Genomic DNA, 13988 nt, shown 5'->3' on the forward strand with positions numbered 1-13988 from the left:
TATTTACTTGCTGTTCTTTCATTCATTCTTTCACTCCCTACCACATACTAGGCGTTGTCCTAGAGATTGGAGATAAGACTGGACTCATGAGCACTGTGCTTAGATGGGGGCTCTGTGCTTGGGGTTTAATGTTCTGTGGTCACCATTTTGAAATTCTTTTTTTTCTTTGAGGAAGATTAGCCCTGAGCTAACTACTGCCAATCCTCCTCTTTTTGCTGAGGAAGACTGGCCCTGAGCTAAGATCCGTGCCCATCTTCCTCTACTTTATCCACAGGACGCCTACCACAGCATGGCTTTTGCCAAGTGGTGCCATGTCCGCACCCGGGATCCAAACTGGCGAACCTCAGGCCACCGAGAAGCTGAACGTGCGAACTTAACTGCTGCGCCACCAGGCTGGCCCCTGAAATTCTTGATAATTTTGTCTTAGGATCTGTAATTTGTAAGTGAAGTCCAATAGGACAGTGGGGTATGTGCTGGAGGCTCAGAGAATCCTTCCAAGCCTCCCTTCCTCCCTGGACTGGGTTCTCAACCGTTCATTCCTTTTGGTCTCTAACACTGGTGGGGACTGAGCATAGACATGAGGAGAGTCAGGGTTGGGTGCACATGCTCTGTGCGCCAAGTCACAGAGTAGGGGCCCTTGGCATCTGTGAGGGTTTGTACTTGCCCCATAATTGGAACACAATATTAAATAGCAAATAAAAAATACTGTGACATATTGAGAGAGAGAGACCATATAGGAAAAGAAAAAGCTTTTCTCTTGCTTTTTGAACAAGGGGCTCACATTTTTATTTGTACTGGACCCTGTGAATGACGTAACAGTGCTCCTGACTTGGGACATACTGGAACACCAGACAGGCAACAGTCCAGCTCTAACAGGGGAAGACAATAAGCAATGGGCAATAAGCAAGATAACTTCAGAGAGTCATGCTATGAAGAGAATAAAATGAAATGATGTGCTGACGAGTACCTGAGTGTGGCCTGGGGAATACATTACCTTAAAAAAGATGATTAGGGAAACTTCTCTGAGAAAGTGACAATTGAGCTGACATCTGAAGGAGGAAAAAGGCTAGGCCACGCAAGGAACATGGGACAGTGTCCAGGAAAGTGCTAGGTCAAAATCCATGGGACTGGAACAAGTTTAGAATGATCAAGGGACAGACACAAAAGCCAGTGCGAGAGGAGCCTCATGACCTAATGGAGGAGTGGAGGGAGAATGGGGTTGTTTACAAAGGTAGGATGCAGCCTAGTCCTTGAATGCCTTGCTGGCCATGGTGAGGACACAGGTTACTTCTGATCCTGCCCAGGTCTGTGGGCCTGTATTTTCTCAGCTAAGAATCACTAAGGAGGAGTTTTACTGCAGTGGGCTTTTCCTGTGGTTTTTACCTTAATTCAATTCCTTCTTCTGTATCAACATAGCTATTTTAGATTCTTTAAAATGGAGATATTTTGCGCGAAGATATGTAACTTAGAAAGAATATAATCATCTGTGGGTCAGGGAATTTGGAGTTCCTGGAGAAAGTTTTGCAAATGGGACTCTTTATTTTCCTTCCCCACAGAAACTCAAGAACTGTCGGATTTGTTCCAAAGGGCACAAATTGGCACCTCAAGGCCCAAGTCTGGGACCCAGAAGTGTTTTATTTGCTCTGCATGTTGCCCTTAACCAAACAGGAGTGTCCCTCCAAGGGCTCTGTAGCCCCCAGAGAGCTCTTTCCTCATTTCTCCTGTTGGCTCCTGCTTGCTCCTCTTCCATGCATACCTGGACCCATCTTTTTAATTGTTTCTCATTTAAAAATAATACTCCATAATATATTGCAGACCTAGGAATGTTGGCATGTAGCTGGATCATGCAGTCAAATACCCACAAGAATCAGAGCCCCTGTAATAGTTTCTCCTCATCCTCTTTGCCAGCCTCTTCTCTTTACTGATCTTGGAAGTCAGAGGTGGGGAAAGAAAGGCAAGAGGGCCAAGAGTCCTATTCCTGTGCCCCTGGGTGCAGCTGTCTGCTGTCCCATTGTGTAGGCCCTACATACATGATAATCCAGGAGGCTCCTTAGGGCTGCCGGTAGTCACTTGCTCCCTGCCTGAAGGCTCTTCCTTTTAAGATTTGGGGCTTTGACTGAGAAGGAAATTAAGTAATTTTGTTATTTTTCCTTGATTATGCTGAAATTATTAATCTTCAAAGATAAGTACTCTTTAGTGCATAATAAGTTAGAATTGTTGATAATTTTAATTTTGAAGAGTTTGAGCTTTCTGTCAGCCAAGTAATTAAAGGGGTGGGACCGGGATTCTATTTTGTTTATGATGGTTGTGCTTCTGGTAAGAACTCTTCTCTGTGTGGTAAAAATACCTTCGTTCTAGGCCCCTGCTGCAGTGAAATGGTTAATTAAATCAAGTAAAGTAGTCCACTGGCTTGTGAAGAGTTCTCTTTTCCTAATTTTCCCCCTGGCCTTCAGTCTTTTCCTTACCATACTCCCATTGTTTTGGAAAATCTGGACACCCTGACCAGACCCCGCTCTCCATTGATTGAATTGATCCAGGGGGTCTGGGTCACTCTGTGCCCAGGGAAGAGGCTCCACTCCTTTCCCTCTTCTGCAACTGCCCCCGTCACCCAATTGCCCGTTTTTTAAAACCTTCTTGTATAAACTGATGTTGGACTGAAAAAATCGAACAAGAAGAAAAGAGAAAGAGAAAATGGAAAACTAATGATTCAAGAAATCACATAGCACAAGATAATTCTATTTTGAAATCACAGCAGTGGCACCCAGAGGCGGACGCTCCACAAATTACTAGTGAAAACCCTTTGATGTATCCAGTTGTAAGAAAGCCCAAGGCACTTTTTTATTATTATTATGAGTGCCTCACATTCCCCGAAAGAAGTATTTAGCAGCTATTTTTAAATGTCTGTATGTGAGCAAGCTAAAAAGAAAATAAAAAAAGATCCCTAAAAAATCTCCAATCCCAAATGTGCTTATTTGATTGCTGGCTTTTACTTACAATAAAAGCTAAGTTCTTACAATGGTATTTGTAGTCTGCTGAGACCTCCCCCACCTCATCTGCCCCGTTTCTCCCGTTGCTTACACAGCTGAAGCCACGCTCCCCTCCTTACTCTTCCTGAGCACCCTGGGAAACATGCTCCCCACTTAGCCCATGCCCATGCTGGATTCCTTGCCTACGTCTCTTCCCCAGATATCTGAGTGACTCATTCCCTCTCTTCCCTCAGGTGTTTCCTCCTATGTGTCCTTGTCACAGAGGCTTTCCCTTACCATGCCATATAAAACTACAGCTTCCTACTTTGGACATGGTAAAAGGGACTTTGCAGGAATGATTGACTTAAGGGTTTTGAGATGAGGAGATTATCCTGGATTATCCAGGTGGGCCCAACGTAAGCATGAGGGCCTTTATAAGAGGGAGGAAGCAGGATCACAAACAGATAAAAGAGATGTGACAATAAGAAATAGAGGTTCAATGATGTGCTTTGAAGGCGGAAGAAGGGGCTACAAGCCAAGAAATGCAGGCAGCTTCTACAAAGTGGAAAAGGCAAGGAAACAATTCTTCCTTCGGGCCTCCAGAAGGAACCAGCCTTGCTGGCATCTTGACTTCAGCCTAGTGAGACCTATTTCAAACTTTTGACCTTCAGAATTGAGGGTAATAAATCTGTGTTGTTTTAAGCTACTGAGTTTGTGGTTATTTGCTACAGCAGCAGTAGGAAACAGGGCCTACACCCACAAGACCTCAGACAATGACCATCTTTGATGCTCGTTGCTTCGTGAGATCTACAAAGCTTCTATTTTCTTCAGGGCTTTTTCATAGCTCAAAGACAGAGGTACCTTGTCGTACAAGCATTCTAGTCTCTTTTGGTACCTGAGGCCAGCTTTTGTCACTTAGTAAAATAAAATCTGCATTGTGTATTTCAGAGAGGTGTGGTGCCCAGGTATATTTCCAGATAGTTCAGATGAGGGCAAGGGAGATGGTGAGAAGCAAAGTTACCCCTGCCTGGAACAGTGGGATGCTGCTACTACATCCATTTAAGTAGCCTGGACTTGTCATCATTTTAAGCCAAGTCGATAGCTTTTCTTCAGTTTAAGGATGTGATTGGCTGGTGGGTTTTGAAAGCAATGTCTTTTTATGGTCATTTGGAAGAGGGAGCTTCAGAAGTCAGAGCTCACAGCTGTTGGGAAGGGTTTGTCATTGTACCTGGTAAGAACTGGATCCAAACAGGACAGGAAGAGCAGTGGGGAAAGTTACACTGTGACCTGTTCCTATTCAGTCATTCAAGGAGTTGGCCAGATTTTAATTTGAGGGGATTAAACATTTTTTTTAAATATTTTTTTTTCATGTAGTTTCCCCCACCCCTGTGCCTGCTTCCTTTCTCTTCGTTTATGTCTTTAGCTTTATCTTTCCCTCTTTATCATACTTTCAACCTCCTGAAATGGCCTGTATTTGTGAGGACAACCTTAGCACTTGAAACTTTCCAGCTATATGATGACAGTTTAATCAGGCGATCAGAAAATCCAAAAGTATTCTTCCTACCAAGTGTCATTTTACTTAACTGACCAGCAAGGAAAGCCTACGAATTACCAAACAAGAGAAATAACAGGAATAACTGCTAGGGCTCATTTGCATTGGCATATGTTATTTATTTTAAAACTGGAAAAGTGTTGAGTGGATGGGTTTGGGAAATACGAATGCCATTCTGGAAAGGATGCTATGCACATCCTGCAGTATTAACTTGACAGGCAGAAGGGAACATATTGGTGTTTTCATCACAACGCCATCTTTTTCTACATGTTCTGTGACAGGAAGGGGGTAAAGGTTTAAGTGGCATCTTCATTAGATCCCACCATGATCCTCAAACCATTAACATATTAAAGCCTGTAGGGAGAGAGGTGTTAATGTTGTAAAAAGGTTTTTGATTAACTTTTCTATTTTCTTGTATTCTAAGTACCTAGCACAGACGTGTTGGCATGGGGACTCATTTGGTTTTTAGTTAAAAATTAGGAATGAGACATATAGCCAGTTAGAGATATTTGTTGAGCATCTTATGTTCTAAAGAAGGATGCTCCAGCCTGTTATGGTCTTTTGGTTACATAATTTTTTTTTTTCCCTTGAGAGGTTAAAGTACAGTCCCAGTGGTTCTTCTCACCTTCAACGCCTTTGTGGTTGTCATAGAGTAGAATGAGCTATGACATCTGGAGATCCTTGAGGTTGACCCAAGTTGGATTGTCAGTGCCTTTATCATTCATCATGTCCCTGGATGTGTCCCTTCTAAAAGAGAGATATACTTGGTTCAAGAGGGGGCTTCCCTGGAGCAGATTTGTGAAGCAAATGTGAGACCATTATTATTGAGTCCATAGAACCTACTCAAGAGTCCTTGATGACTCTTTGATTTTACCTACTTTGAAGGTACAAAATCTTTAGAGTTTAAAAAACTCAGAAAGAAGAACTTTTCAAGATCTTAGTACAGTTGAACTACAGTTCACTCGGTCATCTTCCCCTGTTTACCATCTACCCATTCATCTGCTCTTTGATCTTTCCATCCATGTCTAAATAGGTATTGAAGGCCTATAAATAGGAGTCAGTCTATGCCTCCAAAAGCTCACATGCTAATTGAAGAACAGAAATGCAGGGCTGTAGACCAGCTGCTACTGTAGAGATGTGGCAGGCGGAGGGTGCATGGGAGAGGGAGTGTGCAACTTGGCCTGGGCTCCATCAGGGAGAGTGGAAGAGGACAGGAAAAGATCCTTGGAGTGGCTGGTGTATCCTAGGGAAGAATAGTTATTTGGTGGGTACTCAAATTGTGGGAAGACTCAGTCGTATCCTAGTTTTATTTGCTTTTAAATAACATAACAAACTTGGAATCACTGTTTCTCCATTCATTCATTCAGTCAGTCAACATTTCAGAGCTATGGATGCCCAAATGAGTTGGACACACACTCTCTGCTTACAGGGGAACTTGGCAGAATAATGAATGTGCTAGAAGTTATTGGGTCCAGGTTTCCTCTAATGCAAGAATAACTCCTAAGTCCTTCTTAATCTTGATATTTGATTAATTAGAGAAACTAACCTTTATCTGATTCTGTTATTCAACTCAAAACAACCCTGTAAAATAAGTGTTATTATCATTCTCACTTTTGTAGATAAGTAAAAAGAGATACAAGAGAGGTTAAGATATATGTGCAGGATCCCACAGCAAGAAGGTGACCAAATGAGAGCCAAAGTAGTCTGCCTTTAAATCCTAGGTCGTTTCTATTGCATCACTCTGCCTCGGTTATAGATAGCTACACTCAATAATAAATGCCTTCATAACTGGCAAGGCAATACCTCTATTTAGCCACACTCACATAATGGCCTGCAAGGAAACATTTATTTGTTTTGGATTAAAATATGGTTTTTAGGATATCCCTATTAAAAAGGGCAGTATGTTAAATATAGAATTTTAGACAATCACAGCTGGACTCTAGATTTAACTAGTTCAGTCACCCTCTGCCATGTTAAGGTGAACAACAGCAGTTTCAAAGTCGTAGCAAGAGCACAAGTATATTTCTCTACTTATACCTGTGTTATCTCAACACGTTGCTACATTTTGTGTGTGTGTATGCTAAGAACTCTGAACATGAGATCTAACTGCTTAACAAGTTTTTAAGTGCACGGTACAGCGTTGTACAGCAGATCTCTAGAATGTATTCATCTTGCTTGACTGAAACTTTATGCCTATTGATTAGAAACTCCCCATTGCTTTTTTATTTTACTCAGCACCTGTAAAGATCATAATCCCAAGAGAGCAAGATACAAAGCAACTGGATTTGATGACAGTCTGAGCTTGAGGAGGGTTTGGAGCCTAGAATGAAATTTCTCATTCTATGGTCATTTGAGTGTTGGGATAAGAATGCCAGTGCAGAACCAGTGTGATGCTGCTCAGCAGAGACACACTGTGACACAACTGGATGCTAGCTGCATTTGGTGGAGACTTTTGACAACTAGGAAAGGGCCTTTGAATGGTAGCCTAACTATTGAAAATAACTATTGAATGGTGGCTTAACTATTGAAAATACTGCCTTTGGCCAGTCCTGCTTTCTAGTCATAATTCTAACCACTGTAGAGTTTATTTAAAAGCAGAATTCTCACTGATTGTGTTCCAGATGTCTGCAGGGAAATGTTCTATGGGTGTGGTACTAGAAATATAAATTATTCCTGTCAATATTTACCCAAAAGACAAACTTGGTCCTTCAGACAACAGGGCAGAGACTGCCCATTCATAGTTATGTAATTTTGACTAAATAAGAGTTGGAATGTTTAAGAACCAGTCTGGCCAATTTCTTGCTGGCTCTTTGAAACTGCCTCTGAAGTTTGGCTGCCTTGTTTTCCCTATTCTTTTTCTGGTGGGCTCTTCTTCCTCCTCCAAATCCCCAGGATTCCTGCTACATTGTTTAGCTCTACTCACTGTCTCCGGTGCGGGGCATTTCCTTCCTTCCTCACTCCCTTTAAATCATTCCCCTCTCCACCCTGATCCTCTGGAGATTTACATTCTCCCTAGCATAGCAGTCTTGATGTAGACATGGACAGATGGCTCCAGAACCCTGGGTTTATTTTTCCCTCTTCTGGTGCTCAGCATTTAGCATCTAGTAGGAATTCAAGGAATATATTAGGAATGAATAAATGAACAAGTGAATATTGGAAGCAAGCAAAAAGAAAGAATATTTACTTCTGGTTACTGATGTCTATAGACTCCAAGGAGATCCCATAGTTCATAGTCTAGTTTCATTCAGTTTCCACTTTGTGTCAGTTGTCCAGGGGATTTTTAGGTAAACATTCACAGACACACACACAAGGATAAACATTTGCCACCATCTCAGTAGTGGTGAAACTATAGGTGATTTTCATATTCTTTTCCTTTGAAATTTTTGGTGGATTTACATTTTTCTCCAATGAGAATATTTGATTTTATAGTTATGAATTATTAGCATTCTACTTTTAAATTACACTTTCTAGTCTAAAAATGTTTATTTTAGAAAATTTAGAAAATTAGTAATATTTGGGGAAAAAATAACCCCTACTCCTAACACCCTAAAACACCCTACTGTTAACATGTTAACTTTATTTACTTCTAGTCTTTTTTGTTTCAGTGCATGCATTTTGGTACATAGCTATGATCATGCTGCAAATGTACATTTTTATTTTGCTTTTTCAATAAACATTAAAACAAGTGTTTTTATGTTATATAATCTCTATGAATTTTACCTTTACTGACTGTGTACTAGTCCAGATATTTGAATATTAATACTAATTGCTAAGTGACTTTATAAATACTAAATACTAAGTAACTTTAGCATTTCTAAATGTGTAACAGCAACACTAAAATGAACTTTTATTAAGTGCTTGCTATGTGCTGGGCATCCTGCTAAGAATAAAGTGGTAAGCAAGTGAACTTGACTTCTGTCATTATACAGGGTAAAGTCTACAGAAAAGATTTGCAGTTACAACTCAATATGTAAGAGTTTTATGGTGGACATACAGACTTATGAGAGCATTTGAAGGAACAAGGAATCCAGTTTTAGGCCAGGATCAGGGAGGGTTTCCTGGAAGAGATGACCTTGAAGCTGAGACCTGACAAATGTATCACAGTTAACCAGGGAGAAAAGTGGGAAGAGTATTCAAGTTAGAGGCAGCAGCATGTATGATGGCTCAACAACAAAGGCATGGTCTGTTGGAGAAATCAAACTTGACTTTGTACAGAGAATGTTGTAGGGGAGGAGAAAGGGAGAGAGAGGAGAACAAGGAAGTTGGTGAGGGAGCTGATAGCAGAGGTGAGTAGCGGCAAGACCACGAACTTTGTATGCTAACTTAAGGAGTGGGGACTCTGTCATAAAGGCTTGGAAAAATCACTGAAGGTTTTAAGCTGAGGGGCTAAAAGACCAGATTGGCTTATTGGAAAGAGGATTCTGGCCCCAGCCCACAGGAAGAGGCAGGGAGACCATTTTGGTGTTGGAGCAAGTAATTCAGGCAAGAGGTGTTGGTCATTTACCTAGTTTTCCCTTTTTCACAATTGTAATAACCCTGAGATGAAATTTTCATGCATGGCTATCTTGCTGTACTTGGTGTTATATCACTAGAAAAGATTGAAAGGAAAATACTAACTGATCTTAGTATTATAACATGTTAGGACCCCTTGAATGCTGAGTTTGTTCTCATGCCCACTTGCCAAGTCATTTCACTTGCAAGTGGTGGAGAAGGTGAAAGGTACTTGCTTGTGGATGGTTCTCCATAGTCTACATGGTTCAGACCAGATTTATGCATGCCTCAAAGCTGCATCATTTGCTGGAAACTCACTTGCTACACTAAACCCAGTGCCAGGACTGTGTAAGTGATTTTTTACGAAATCCAACATAATTAGGATGATTACACCCACATTACAGCTATGTTTCATGGACTCACTGGGTTAAAAGTGTTTGCCTAAGGTCAACTACATCATTTCTCTAAAGTAGCATTCCTATTCTGCTTCAAATAAATCCATTGCTGTTTTTAAAGTGCTTTGGGTTACAAGATTTCACTTTCCTGGACATACGGCATAGTGTAGACCATGGTGGGATCTCAAAGCGTGTTCGTTATAATGTTGCTGATCTTCATCTTTCAGTAACAGAGAGTGGAGGCAGAAAGATGTAAAATTCAAGGGTGTCCGACACAGGGAAAAGAGTCATGCCCTTAGCAGGGTGCATAGGCCCTGGAACTCAGCACCAGGTTGGGGGGCTTTGCCCACGTCTCCCTGTGTTCTGTTGTGGCGGGCCACTTCGGAGGCATTACAAATGTAATCAGGACTGAGCTCCACCACAGTCCTGTGGGGACAGGGATGGAAAGCAGATGGAGGCTCTGGCCTTTGCTTGGTGATAAATCTATGGAGGGAATGGACAATGTTTGCAGAATCTTAGAGCACTGTTGGGACTCCTCCTGGTGCAGTTACAAGTTGCTGGCCTGTTTGCCATTGATTTAGTTTGGTTTTGATGAGACCAAATTACCCTTGAGTTTCTCCTGAAATTTTGAACATTTCCCCAATTTTGTTTAACTCCCAGCTGGGGGCCTGGAATTAAAAATCCAGCATTAGAGCATGAGAAAAATAAATGAAACCTTGCTTTATTTTGGACTAATGGTTGAGTAAGGTGCTTTTGGCTCTCCAGCTTGTGGTTTGCTCCCCAGATTGTGTAATTCTTGGCCTGACACAAATCTTGTGGTGTCATTTTATCTTTGCTCCTGCTTCTAGGCAGGAAGAGGCTGGGGTGGGTGGGTGGCATGCTCTACATTCTTAATGCACTTCAGAAGGATGGTGGTCTTTTTTTTTTTTTTTTTTTTTTTAAAGATTTTATTTTTTCCTTTTTCTCCCCAAAGCCCCCCGGGACACAGCTGTATATTCTTTGTTGTGGGTCCTTCTAGTTGTGGCATGTGGGACGCTGCCTCAGCGTGGTTCGACGAGCAGTGTCACGTCGGCGCCCAGGATTCGAACCAACGAAACACTGGGCCGCCTGCAGCGGAGGGCACGAACTTAACCGCTCGGCCACGGGGCCAGCCCCAGGATGGTGGTCTTTTTTGATGTAAGGGTTCAAGAAGGAAGGCTCACACCCTCTTTGTTCTCTGGTTCACGGTTATAGGATTAACCAGTCAGCCTGCATGGCTTGAATTTTTAGAACACATCTAGTTTGAACATAGCTTTATACTCAACATTTAGGGCAGGGAGGGACACAAAATCAGAAGTCGTGTCCCTCCCTGAAGGACTCTGCGTTTTCTAGGTGAGAAGATGGTCTGTGACTCTATAAATATAGACAAGTATACTAACCAGGTTTCAAAGCAGTGGATTAGCTATTCTGGGGGAAAGGTGGAGGGAGATTGAATAGGAATGATCCTGCACCCTTAGTCTAATAAAACTCTGAATCTATGCATTCTTCAGTAAGCGGTTTTTCTTCTTCTGTGGTACTCCTATGCCCACAGACATCCTCCCACCTCCTCAGCCTGAAAACATCTTTCCCCTAATCTTCCTCTTTTCTCTTTCATGCCACCTCCTTTGTTTTACTGCCAAATATTAAAAGAGCAATTTGGACCTAGAGCCCTTTTTCTCTCCCTGTTGCTTTTTCTCACTCCCCCTCCCCCCACTTCTTCACGTCTTGTACCCTGACTTCCTTCTTCATCTCTCAATTACAACTGCTCTTCTGGTTGGCAATCCAATATCCTCTTCACAGTCTTTGCTTTGTTGACTCTTTGTGGGTGAAGCCTGATGATAACCCTAAACCCCCTCATCCCTTAGCTTTCATGCTTCTATCTTGAGCTCCTCTCATACCTCTGTCTGCTCCCTTTCTCTTTGCATTACCCTTCAGTGTGGTCTTTTCTCAAGATTCTGTCTTTTACTTTTTCAACAATATCAACCATTTTGGGATCTTTAGCCATCCCTTCCTTACAGATGCCCCCACTATTATCTTTCCAGCTCTGACCTCTCCATACGCTCCAGACCCACATTGTCATCTGATTCTCAAACTCAAAAGTACTGTAAAGTTGATCCAGTTTGTGTATCATGTGTCCTCCCTTGCTAGAAAATAAGCTCCCCAGGAGCAGGGATTTATGTCTGTGTTACTATTATACCCCCAGTGTCTAATGTTGTGCCTGGAACACAATATTGGCTCAATAAATATATATTGAATCAATGAATGAATATTAGCTGCAACATTTATTGAGCACTTCCCTTGGAGAGAAAATCTCTAGGCACTTTAAGTTGATTAAGTTTAAATTGATTACCTCACATAATCATGGCAAGATTTTATGAGATTGGCACATTTTTAACCCAATTTTACAAACAAGGACTGTGAAACACGAAGAAGGCAACTCTTCCAAGATACATGGCTGGTAAGAGGCAGAATGGGCTTCAAACCTAGGCAGGGCAAACCAAGTCCAAGCTTTCAACTACTGGGTTCTACTTGAATGTCTATGTCTGATCTCTGCTATTTACTAACTACATGAACTTTTTTTGGGCAGGGGGTTGGGGGGAAAGATTAGCCCTGAGCTAACATCTGTGTCCATCTTCCTCTACTTTATATGTGGGATGCCTTCCATAGCATGGCTTGACAAGTTGTGCGTAGGTCCATACCCGGGATCTGAACCAGTGAACCCTGGGCTGCTGAATCAGAATGTAGGTATTTAACCACTGCTACACTGGGCTGGCCCCCTGGGCAAGCCTTTTAAGTTATCTGAGTTTCAGCTTCCTCTTCTATTAAAAAGACATCATCTCTGACTTCACAGTGTTATATGCCAGTATAAGCTAAGTGTTGGCTTTGCCAATAGCATCAATGTTATTCCTTGAATAAGGACCATTAGTATTTTAGAATAAAAAAATAACATAGGGGGTCTGTTAGGACTTACAGACCCACAAAACAAAGACAAAAACAGCCAACCACAACTATTGAAGTTATGATACCATTCTATAAGGAACTCACATCCACACTGCCTGCTTGCCTGCCTTCCGTTCATCCACCCATCCATCCATCAAATATTTACTGCAGTCCTACAGAGTGCTAGGTCTAGGCTAGAGATGAAAGGAGAAAGAAGATAAATCATTTGGTGTGGTGGAGGAGGGGGATGTCTGCTGAGATTAATGCGACAGTGCAGGACAGTGTCAGGGGTGTTGTACCATACAAGTGTGAACTTGGAGCTTTGGGAACCCTGAGAAGTCATGACCTCCCTGGTTGTGGTGTTGAGGAAGGCTTGACTCTTGTTCTGGATTTTGAAGGATTAAGATCTTGTTGAAGACCTCAGAATTTCGAAATAATATGAAAATAAGAGAAGTCCCACTCACAGCTTACCATCATGCTTTTAATGAAACATAATCAAGAGATAGATTTATATTCTAGATGAGAGAGAATAATATTGACTGGAGTTCTTGGCTGGGGAAGGCTGTAATGAGAGGGCCTTGAAAGGGAAGTTGAAGGATTTGAGCAACAAAGAGAATGGAAAAAGTTTATTCCTCTGTGTTCTCCTCTTTTGTCTAAGTCGGGTAACCCTGAGACAACTAGTTGAGATATGGCTCATCTGGTTGCTCCACCCATGGGCCCTTTAAAGTCCTTGCTTACATTTACCTGCCTTTGGGGCCAGAGAGGGCTTTGAAGGTCACTGCTCAGTCACTAGCCTGGATCAGAAATGGGAGGAATATGCTCACCAGAATGGGAAAGTGGCTAGTAAGGAGTCTCATATTTGGTTTGAAGACTTCAGGATAGTGAGAGAAGGGAAGGCATCTATAGTTATGAAGCAGAGTGGGAAGAAAAGGAGGGTGAGGCTCCATAAGCCCTTGGTTCTTTGGCTATGGGTCTGAAGGAATCCAAAAAGACATATGTAATCTACCTCCTTTCTGACAGAATCTAGGACCTTCCCTCTTGAGAGACTGTGGGAGGGGAAGTGCAAGGGCTCCATGTGTCTCTGCCTTCGTAATAACCTTGTTTCTTTTCTGGAGGGAACAGTTGTCATGTTTCCAAGAGACTGGTCTGGGGACCTTCTGGTTTTCCAAAGCTGACTGATTTCTGCTCATTTCTGGACTTTCTGAAGCTCCATTTGAGTTTTAGGGCCAAAGGTTGATGTAAAGGCAGTATGGAGTCTAAGTCTTCTTTCTCACACCTGCTTGAGATCTGCAATAGGGATGTTCTGTCCAAAAGAGCTTCAGTTCCCTTTTGGGCAGGGGAGATAAAGCTAGGTGCTCCCAATTTTTGAGAAGGAGCTTGGTATGGAGGAAAGAACTCTAGATTGCAAATAAGGAGTCTTAGACACTAGTTCTTGGGTATGTCTGTGTGACCTAGAATATATTCTTTCCCATATATTCTGGGATTCAGATTCTTTTATAAAATGAGAGGATTGAACTAAGTGATATATAATACTTGTTTCCATGTTAACATTCTCTAATCTTGGCTGGTGTGTGTGTGCGTGTGTTTAAGTTTTTTGAGAAAGAAAAATTAAGGATAATATCCCAT

At 42.0% G+C, this 13988-nt stretch overlaps 1 protein-coding gene across 12 annotated transcripts in view; it reads left to right on the top strand.

Moving 5' to 3' along the window:
* The window catches only part of LRMDA (leucine rich melanocyte differentiation associated), a 1071617-nt gene that overhangs the window by 910350 nt on the left and 147279 nt on the right, over nt 1–13988 (top strand). The gene's annotated exons all lie outside the window — the stretch shown is intronic.

Source organism: Equus caballus, chromosome 1 (assembly GCF_041296265.1).
Source record: "Equus caballus isolate H_3958 breed thoroughbred chromosome 1, TB-T2T, whole genome shotgun sequence".
Taxonomy (NCBI): Eukaryota; Metazoa; Chordata; class Mammalia; order Perissodactyla; family Equidae; genus Equus; species Equus caballus.